This window comes from Dama dama, chromosome 28 (assembly GCF_033118175.1).
Source record: "Dama dama isolate Ldn47 chromosome 28, ASM3311817v1, whole genome shotgun sequence".
NCBI lineage: Eukaryota > Metazoa > Chordata > Mammalia > Artiodactyla > Cervidae > Dama > Dama dama.
The window spans coordinates 59,067,166-59,078,697 of NC_083708.1; positions in this window are offsets into that span (position 1 = coordinate 59,067,166).

The window sequence follows — 11,532 nt, forward strand, 5'->3', positions numbered from 1 at the left end:
ATGGATCAGATGTCCATTCTATAGCAGTTATGACAAAGGGAGATAGAGTACTATGGTTGGCTCAGCTTGAGCAATTCAAGTGCAGATTAATTGCTATGACATAAGAATAGACTAAATGCTTTTTAAAAGAGAATTTAAAATATATAATCAAATGGAAAGGCATATCATGTTCATCTCTAGGAACTCTCAGGGATACAAATTGCTCATTCATTCAACAAGTATTAATAGAGGATCTCTTATGTGTCAAACACTTTATTAAGCAACAGCAATTCTACAAATAGTGATAATTTCACTGCAATTCCAATTAAAATCCCAGATGAATGTTTTAAAGACACTGACAAGCTGATTATAAAGTTATAAGGAAGCAAATGGATAAAAGAATAGTTTAAACATTTGTTGAAGATGGCATTTTCAGTGTATGCAGATGTCATATATGACACAGCTACATTAGGTGAGGGAGGGATGCATATATGACAAAGTTTCCATGTTTTATTTGAAGTGGTAAAATATTGCTTCTAAGTAATTCATGAAAAGTTAAGCAAAGAAATATTGTGTGAAAGCACAAAGAATAAATTAAAATGGAATAGAAAAACTTTCAGCAGATGGATGAAAAACAGAAAAAAAATCAGAAAACAAACAATAAAGTGGCACACCTAAATAAAAAGACGTAAACAGTTACACTAAATGAAATAGCAAAAATGCACCAATTAAAAGAGATTGTCGGAGTGAATTTTTTAAAAAATGTGACCTGACTATTCAATGACTTTAAGAAACATACTTTGGTATAATGATATGTGGATATAACAATTCATGGTCAAAGGATAAAAAAATACATTCTGAAACACTAGTTAGAAGAAAACTGGTGTGAATCTATTAATATTAGATAGATAAATGTACCAGAGATAAAGAAAAAGGTGATACAATGAAAAAATGGTCAATTCAGTGGGAAGACAGAAACGTCATAAATATGTGTGCATCTGGCACCAGTTCATCAAAATGGATGAAACAAAAACTAACAGAACTGAAAAGAAAAGAACAATAGACAAACCTGCAGTTATACTCGGGAACTCAGCACTCCCTTCTCAGTGACCAACAGAACGAATAGACACAGAACCAGTGAGGCAATAGCAATACCGAACGCCAGCATCTAATAAGAGGATTCAGTTGATATTTACCCAACAATAGCTGATCAGGCACTCTTTCCTAGCACATATGGGACATTCGCCAAGAGAGACCATAGTCCTAACAAATTAAAAGTATTCAACATTACACAAAGTGAACTCACTGACCATGATGAAAGCAAACTTGAAACCAATAGCATAAAAGTGAAAGAAACTCTGTAACTACAAGATATTAAACAAAACACATCTAAGTAAGTCACCAATCAAAGAGGAAGTCAAGGAAAATTTATCTAATTAAACAATTACAGAATAATTTAAAAATATGGAATTAAAAATAAAAATTAAAAGTATCAGAATGTGAGACGTAGCTAAAAGAGAAATTTATAGCAGCCACTATGGAAAACGGTGTGGAGATTTCTTAAAAAACTGGAAATAGAACTGCCATATGACCCAGCAGTCCCACTCCTGGGCATACACACCGAGGAAACCAGATCTGAAAGAGACACGTGCACCCCAATGTTCATCGCAGCACTGTTTATAATAGCCAGGACATGGAAGCAACCTAGATGCCCATCAGCAGATGAATGGATAAGGAAGCTGTGGTACATATACACCATGGAATATTACTCAGCCGTTAAAAAGAATTCATTTGAATCAGCATTAAACATTGATAATATTTTTAAACAAAACTGGTTTCAACTCAATAATCTTAAGCTTTTTCCTGGTTAAAGTAGAAAAATAAGAACAAAACAAATTCAAAGCAAGTACAAGGAAGAAAATAATAATAATAAGGGATGCAATCAATGAATAGAAAACAGTAAACTCTGTTGGGAAATAGAGAAAATCTCTTTGAACCAAAAACTAGTTCTGTGAAAAGATCAACATAATTGATAAATGTCTAAAAAAATGACAAAGGAGAAAAGAGAAAATGCAAGTTACCAACGTCAGGAATGAAAGAAGGGTTATCACTCACAGATATTAAAAGGATAATAATTGAATATTATGAACAACTGTATGTTTATAAATTGGATAAATTAAATAGAATGGATCAATTTTCTCAAAAAATCTCAAACTACCAAAAGTTACCCAAGATGAGATAGGTAGCCTGATTAGTCCTATAACTATTAAAGAAATTGAATTTGTAGCTCAAGACTTTCTGAACAAGAAATCCCCAGGTCCAGATGATTTCATTTGCAAATTTTATCAACATTAAAAATTGAATAACATCAATTCTACACATTCTATTTCAGAAAATAGAAGAATGAACACTTCCCAACTCATTTTAGGAGGACCACATTGCATTGATACAAAAATGATAGATGTTTCAAAAAAGAGAGAGAGAGTAACTATGTATCAATATTTTTGAAAACATAGACCAAAAAAAATCATAGATTTTTTTAATACCCATAGACAAAAAAGTCATAAATAATTATCTTGCCAATAAAGACAATAATCTTACCAATAAAATATTATCAAGTTAAATCCAACTATATGTTAAAAGATACTCTATGACCAAGGGGTTTATCTGCAAATATAAAGCTGGCCCAATATTTGAAAATCTGTCAATATAATTCACACATTAACACCAATAGTGAAAGATTGAATATATTGTTTCAGTAGCTCTAAAAACAACCACAACAAAAAAAACCTTCGGTATAAGTCTAACAAAACATATATATAGTCTGTATAATGAGAACTACAAAATGCTGATGAAAGAAAAGAAAATTTCACTTCAGTTCAGTTGCTCAGTCGTGTCCGACTCTTTGCGACCCCATGAACCGCAGCACGCCAGGCCTCCCTGTCCATCACCAACTCCCGGAGTTTACTCAAACTCATGTCCATCGAGTCGGTGATGCCATCCAGCCATCTCATCCTATGTCGTCCCCTTCTCCTCCTGCCCCCAATCCCTCCCAGCATCAGGGTCTTTTCCAATGAGTCAGTTCTTCACATCAGGTGGCCAAAGTATTGGAGTTTCAGCTTCAGCATCAGTCCTTCCAATGAACACCCAGGACTGATCTCCTTTAGGATGGACTGGTTGGATCTCCTTGCAGTCTGAGGGACTCTCAAAAGTCTTCTCCAACACCACAGTTCAAAAGCATCAATTTTTCAGCACTCAGCTTTCTACACAGTTCAACTCTCACATCCATACATGACCACTGGAAAAACCATAGCCTTGACTAGGCAGACCTTTGTTGGCAAAGTAGTGTCTCTGCTTTTTAAACCTTAATAAAAAATAAACTACACTGTTTTCATGGATTGGATGACTCAAGATATTAAAGAAGTCAATACTCTTCATTCTAATCTACAACAGAAATTTTTGGAGATATAGACAAGTCAATTCCAAAAGTTATATGTAAAGTCAAAGGAATTAGAATACTCAAAATCATTTTGAGGGGGATAAAAGAAAGTAATCACTACCTGATTTTAATATGTACTATAAAGCTATGCTATTCAAGGCAGTGTAGTATTGCTGAAGAGTTAAGCACATTGATTAATAAAACAGAATAGAGTCCAGAAATAGATCTACACAATTATGGCTAATTGAGTTTGATAAATGTTCAAAGGCATGTCAATGGAGAAAGAAGTTTTTACAACAAAAAGTGTCAGAAAAATTGGACATTTAAATCCAGAAAAATGAACCTTGATCTTGACCTCATAACTTACAGAAAAATTAACTGAAAAACAATTCATAGATTTAAATGTAAAGAATAATATTATAAGCCTTTTAGAAGAAAACAAAGGAGAAAATCTTTGTGGGCAGGACTAAGCAGAGATTTCTTAGGTTATGACAACAAAAGCACAATCCATGAAAGAAGAATTAGAAAATTTAAATTTTCTTACAAAAATATAAAGCTTCTGCTTATAAGCTCACAGAAATCATACATGTAAAAATATGAATATTGATGATTCTTCTGGCCATAAGCACCCCAAACTTGAAACAACCCACATGAAACTTCAGTAGGTAAACAGGTAAACTATGGTTATATCCTCACCATATACTACTATCTAGTAATGAAGAAGAAAGAACTGTTGATACATTCAAGACCTTACATGAATTTCAGAGACCTTATGCACAGTGAAAGTAATCTCAAAAAGTTACAGAGTCTATTAGTTTAAGCAAGCATGAAGAATTGATGCTTTTTTCCACTGTTGGCAGGAGTGAAGATTGCTGGTACCCTTTTGTAAAATAATTTGGCAGTTTCAATCAAATTTTTAAAAAAATGCCCTTTGACCCAACAATTTCATTCTTAGAAATCTCTCCTCAAGAAATACTTAAACAAATACATAAACATGTGTGTCAAAGGATTATATTGTGATGTTGTTTGTATTAGTTAAAAATTATAAAGAAAATAAAAGCTTATGATAAGAGGTTTAATGAATTATGGTAATACATATCAAGGAATATTACTCAGTCATTAAAAAAGAGATAAATCATGCTCAATCTCATTATCAGAGAAATGCAAATCAAAACCTCAATGAGGTACCATTACACGCCAGTCAGGGTGGCTGCTATCCAAAAGTCTACAAGCAATAAATGCTGGAGAGGGTGTGGAGAAAAGGGAACCCTCTTACACTGTTGGTGGGAATGCAAACTAGTACAGCCACTATGGAGAACAGTGTGGAGATTCCTTAAAAAACTGGAAATAGAACTGCCATATGACCCAGCAATCCCACTCCTGGGCATACACACCGAGGAAACCAGATCTGAAAGAGACACGTGCACCCCAATGTTCATCACAGCACTGTTTATAATAGCCAGGACATGGAAGCAACCTAGATGCCCATCAGCAGACGAATGGATAAGGAAGCTATGGTACATATACACCATGGAATATTATTCAGCTGTTAAAAAGAATTCATTTGAATCAGTTCTAATGAGATGGATGAAACGGGAGCCCATTATACAGAGTGAAGTAAGCCAGAAAGATGAAGATCAATACAGTATACTAAGGCATATATGTGGAATTTAAAAAGACGGTTACAATAACCCTATATGCAAAACAGAAAAAGAGACACAGATGTACAGAACAGACTTTTAGACTCTGCAGGAGAAGGCGAGGGTGGGATGATCTGAGAGAATAGCATTGAAACATGTATATTATCAAGGGTGAAACAGATCACCAGCCCAGGTTGGATGCATGAGACAAGTGCTCAGGGCTGGTGCACTGGGAAGACCCAGAGGGATGGGATGGGGAGGGAGGTGGGAGGGGGGATCGGGATGGGGAACACATGGAAATCCATGGCTGGTTCATGTCAATGTATGACAAAAACCACTACAATATTGTAAAGTAATTAGCCTCCAACTAATAAAAATAAATGAAAAAAAAAAAGAGATAAATCTGTATGCATTGACATAGAAATGTCTCCTAACAGATTGTGACCTGAAAAGCAAGTAACAGAGTAATATGTATAACTTGATGGTAATTTGTTAAAAAATAAAACAATTATAAACATATCATACATGTATACACATAAAGGTTTATATACACATGTATATATGTATATGTATTTCCATATGAATACATACATATATTACCCACTTACATATATACGTATATAAATTTGAAAATGTAGGGCAAATGGTCTGGAATGAAATGCCTATCATTTCCTCTGTAGTAGATGACTGAAGTAGAAATGGGCAGTGTGAATGAAGCAGTATCAGTGTTCTAACAGAAAATTACTTCAATGTAATTTCTTTAAATTAATTAAATGCCCTTAAATTAGAATAATTTGAGGAGGGTTTAATAATGTACTAAGATATACATTCACTGTATGGGGACTTCAGGGTCCGTATGGTGCCCAGCGGTTAGAAACAGCAGGACTGTCCCCATCTTTAGATCAGAAGGGACAAGGGAAGATTGTAGTTCTTGGAACCCCATAGGGGAGAGTGGCAGGTGGGGGATTGCTTTGAGAAAAGCTATGGCGTTCAAGGGATACAGTCTATGAGGACCACTTGGGGCAAGGTGCAAGGGGAATAAATACTCTGACCAACTGCATGTTCCTCCCTCTTTACCTTCTCCAGAGTTCCTCAGGAGCTAAACCCTCCCGGAAGTCAGAGGTAAGGGACCCATTAATGTAGCCCATACGGAGCAGAGATCAGGGGGAAAGGGGTGGAAACTGGGTCTGGAGGGGCAAGTGGAAAGCCTCCCGCACAGGCATTTTTATGCCTTATTCTGCATTCTTCTGTGTTGTGTGAATCATTAACAATAAAATATATTACATGTGTAATTTTTCATGTAAAAAATGTAGTGCTAATTTCCCATTTATTTTTGGAGCATGAGTCCCCAGCTCTCAATCTAGAGCATCCTCGGTCAGTGGGTACAAGAAACTTAGAGTTTCCCACCCACTATGAGAATCCAAAGAGTTCAGACTAAGTGGGATGTGGTAGACATTTTTGTGGTCCAACCAAAATCAACCACTCTTTTGTCCTTGATGAACCCTGGTGTTTTAGGCATCCTTTAATCTCCTGTGTAGCCACATGATGCATTAGGGCAAGCCTGTGCCCAAAGGAGTCTGATTGGTCTAAGGGTGATGATCCCAGTCCCTTTCCCAGTGATGGAGAATAGGTATGTGACCCAAACTTGTCAACAAGGAAAGAGAGGAAGCCTGGTGAAGTCTTTCTCACTCTTAGGGAGCTAAAGAGTCAGACAGGACCTGGTCTCCTCTGACTGAGTTGTGTCTGGATATGGTAGACGATGCTGTTAAAGTCAGCTTGTCTCCAACACAGGATGGCAGAGCTCAGAGACAGAATGACTGGGTTCTTGACCAAATCAACCAGTCTGGGGATCTCCCTATTTAAGAATGCATTGTTTCAGCAAAGGATGTCTGTGTCTTGGCAATGTATGAGAGGAAAAACTATTGCTCTTTACCGTCACAGATTCTCTGATGGGACTTTGCAGATCAGACTGACAAAAGATACATTACCAGGAGAAAAGACCAATAGAAATTTATTAACACATGCATCATTCGGTCACATGGGAGACCTCAATAATGAGCGTCTGAAAGGGTAGCTAGAACGTGGGCTTAACAACTCAGCAAAGAGCAATATATTTATAGAGAAGTGGCAAGACAACAGAAGATGCCTTTGAGCTTGTGGAGCTGGCAAATTGTAGGAAGATAAACACACGGGAGAAATACCAATAACCTCAGATATGCAGGTGATACCTGTTCAAGCTGGATTTAGAAAAGGCAGAGGAACCAGAGATCAAATTGTCAACATCCGCTGGATCATCGAAAAAGCAAGAGAATTCCAGAAAAACATCTATTTCTGCTTTATTGACTATGCCAAAGCCTTCGACTGTGTGGATCACAATAAACTGTGGAAAGTTCTTCAAGAGATGGGAATGCCAGACCACCTGACCTGCCTCTTGAGAGACCTGTATGCAGGTCAAGAAGCAACAGTTAGAACTGGACATGGAACAACAGACTGGTTCCAAACAGGAAAAGGAGTACTTCAAGGCTGTATATTGTCACCCTGCTTATTTAACTTATATGCAGAGTACATCATGAGAAACGCTGGGCTGGAGGAAGCACAAGCTGGAATTAAGATTGCTGGGAGAAATATCAATAACCTCAGATATGCAGATGACACCACTGTTATGGCAGAAAGCGAAGAAGAATTAAAGAGCCTTGTGATGAATGTGAAAGAGAAGAGTGAAAAAATTGGCTTAAAGCTCAACATTCAGAAACTGAATCATGGCTTTGGGTCCCATCACTTCATGGCAAAGAGATGGGGAAATAGTGGAAACAGTGGCAGACTTTATTTTTTTTTTGGGCTCCAAAATCACTGCAGATGGTGGCTGCAGCCATGAAATTAAAAGACACTTACTCCTTGAAAGGAAAGTTATGACCAACCTAGACAGCATGTCAAAAAGCAGAGACATTTGCCAACAAAGGTCTGTCTACTCAAAGCTATGGTTTTTCCAGTAGTCATGTATACATGTGAGAGTTGGACTATAAAGAAAGCTGAGCAACGAAGAATTGATGCTTTTGAACTGTGGTGTTGGAGAAGACTCTTGGGAGTCCCTTGGACTGCAAGGAGATCCAACCAGTCCATCCTAAAGGAGATCAATCCTGGGTGTTCATTGGAAGGACTGATGTTGAAGTGGAAACTCCAATTCTTTGGCCACCTGATGCGAAGAACTGACTCATTTGAAAAGACCCCGATTCTGGGAAAGATTGAGGGCAGGAGGAAAAGGGGATGGCAGAAGATGAGATAGTTGGATGGCATCACTGACTCAATGGACATGAGTTTGGGTAAACTCTGGGAGTTGGTGATGGACAGGGAGGCCTGGTGTGCTACAGTCCATGGGGTTGCAAAGATTCGGACACGACTGAGTGACTGAACTGAACTGAAATACACGGGCATCTAATGGAGGATAAGGCCTAATTGGCAAGGTTTATGTAGACTACTGTTTTCTCAGTGCCATTCTGCCCCCGGTGATGGTTTTTTTTTATCCACTTCCTGGTGTTGGAAGCTGCAGTGGACACAAGCTGCAGTTTCACAAGGAGAATTTGTCCTGATTTCAGGCAGATGGCGCCAAGCAGACAGGCACAGCCAGCCTATCCTGTACCTGCTTTTTCCCACCAGACTCCTCCATCCATGAGATTCTCCAGGCAAGAATCCTGGAGTGGGTTGCCATTTCCTTCTCCAGGGATCAAACCTATGTCTTCTGCATTGCAGGCAGATTCTTTACCATCTGAGCCATCAAGGAGATCAGGGTTTAAAAGACACTTGTTTTAAAAGACACTTCCTTTAGAGGAATGCTACCTCTTGGACTTTTTCATCCAGCCTTATGCAGCAAGCTTGCCCAGTTTGGGATTTGGGAAGTAGACTGGCCATTTCTCTAGTTTTATTTTTGTGTGTGTGCCAAAACTGCATGTTCTGTTCCCCAGGGACTGGATGGCAGTAAGATTCGGTCTTTGAGCAGAAGGATAAGACCCATTAAGCTTAACTGAGATTATATAATACATTGTAGTCCAAATTACTATGGCATCCAGATACTAACCCAGCTAACAATGACGTGGTCTTCACTCCTGTTGCCACTCTTTTGTGTATATATGTGTCCCTAAAAATCATCATCTTCTGATCTCACCAATAAAGTGAAAGAAATTGAGACTCTAAATCAGCTTGACCTGCCGCTCAGGCTTTCTGAGCTTCAGTCACCATACCAGATCATCAATACTTTTCTGAGAGAAGGTTCACATCTAGCCACTCTTATTCTTGTCAATAATAAGTGATGGGAGGGTCTCACCCTGCTGTGCGCAGATTTCCTATTATCACTTGCTCTCTATGTGGGCCTCCTTGTGATCCTTCCATCCCTCCTGTGATCAGAACAAAGAATAAAGCTACTATAGTTTCTTTCCTAAAGCAGGACATGTCCAGAATGGCTGTTCGACCTCTGTGTTCAGAGGGGACCTGGACTACAGGGAGTTTTCAGCAGCCTTGGGGAAACATCAGAATGAACATGTTTAAAAAGTCTGGCTCCCCAGCAGGGGATTTTATCTTTTATTTCCTCCCAGGACTTATTCTGCTTCATTTATCACTGAGACAAAAGTATTTTTCTTTTTCTTTGGTGAATCTATTCTACGTACCATGAAAATAGTTGGCACAGCCAAAGTATTTCATGAACTCAATTTCAACCTCCTGCTCTTCACCTTGTCTATGTTACTGATTTCAAGTGACTTTTTAACAGACTGTAGGAAAAAATTTTGATGTCAATCAAGAGAAGCAACCTTTTTTCACTGAGGGATAATAGAATTCAGTTCTTCTCATTTGCTTGGAATCTCAGCACAGATCATAAGCATTTTCCTCCTTTTGCCACAAATAATGGCCCTGTGTTTATAATAAAAACAAAATGTATGTGTTGCAATACAGGCTTTAAAAGCTGAAGCTGAAATATGCTTTCTTCTCTTGGTGATATTATTTTTTTACTACCTTTCTCTATATTTTTACAAAATCCACATGATATAGCCATCTGACTCATGAGGAGAATAATAGAAGTGGAAAACTGCCATTTTCCCCAAGAAATCTCTCTTTCTTCCCACAGTCACATAGAAGACTATTTGACTTTTATTACTATGGTTTCCAAAACACCCACGCACAACCCTCTGGATGCCTGCAGAGCGTCCTCATTGCCACTGGGCTGGGTGAACTCAGGTTATACCTAAGTATCACAGTGAGTGATCCACATCATCAGTGTTTGTGACCCCACAACTAGCCCCTCGAGCAATCTGAGGTTTCTGTCCTAATTTCTCTTTCCCTGAATCCCCGGGCTCCTGTGTGCAAAGTCCCCACGGTGGTGTTTTCAGGGTTTGTGGGGCGGAGCATTGGTAGGTCAAGAGCTAAAGGAAAATCTGCAACCACTGGCCTTGGGACACAGGTGAGGACGTGGTACCCAGGCACTAACGTGAAAGCCAAAGGTCTTCACGCTTATTTCAAGTTCATTAGCATGCTGGTTCCTGAGCTAGGCCCGAGATCAGGAGGAGAATTCTGTGCATAATGAGGGGATGACTCATCGGATGCCTAAAGAGTGGCTTTGTGTTGTCACACCACTTTTCACCGTGCCATCATGCAAGCCTTTTTGAGACTCCGTGATGTCATCTTCCTTCCTTGTAAGTCCAAGCCAGGTGTAGTTTATCAGACTGCTGGTCATGGGTGTGCTTTCGAGAGCCTCATGATGTAAATTGCATTACTTTTGTGATATCAGGTGACGACAGACATTAAATAATGACCTGAACTATCCTCAGCACCAATCCTGGGAAATTTTCCCAATATTCTCAGTAGAGGGGATAACAAGTTGATGGAATGGGATTGCTTTTTAACTTCTCCAAGAGCTGATACCATCAGGGTAACAACATGAGGTCCTTTCCAATCTCAAGTGAACAACTATAACTGTGGAGGGGGCATTGTCGGTGAGAGAGGTGAGCCTTCCATGGCCGATACCAGATGCCTACTTCCATCAGCCCGTCGTGACATGGACTGTAACACAGCTCTGACTGTCAGCAAAGGCAGGGTACTAGAAAGGAGGAGCCCTGGCAATCACCTCCAAAGGAGCTTGGAATTAAATGGCCCTTCAATTGTTACCTTTGCTCCTTAGGTCCAGAAGAGACACAGCTCAATTCTAGAAGGATCTGGAAGCAGTCATTTGAGAGCCACCTTTACATTAAAATTGTCTGTGGGTATTCTCATTTTCAGGGACTAGAGGTACTTCAGGTCCTCTTTAAGAACGATAAAACAAACAGCTGAATTATCACCAGCTAACTTAAGAGGTGTCTTGGATTGAATTGTGTCCTTCAAAGAAGATACATCGGAGTCTTAACCCCCAGAATCTCAGAATGTGACCTTACCTGGAAGTAAGGTATCTACAGAGATAATAGAGTTAAAATGAGATCAGAAGTATGTATCTTC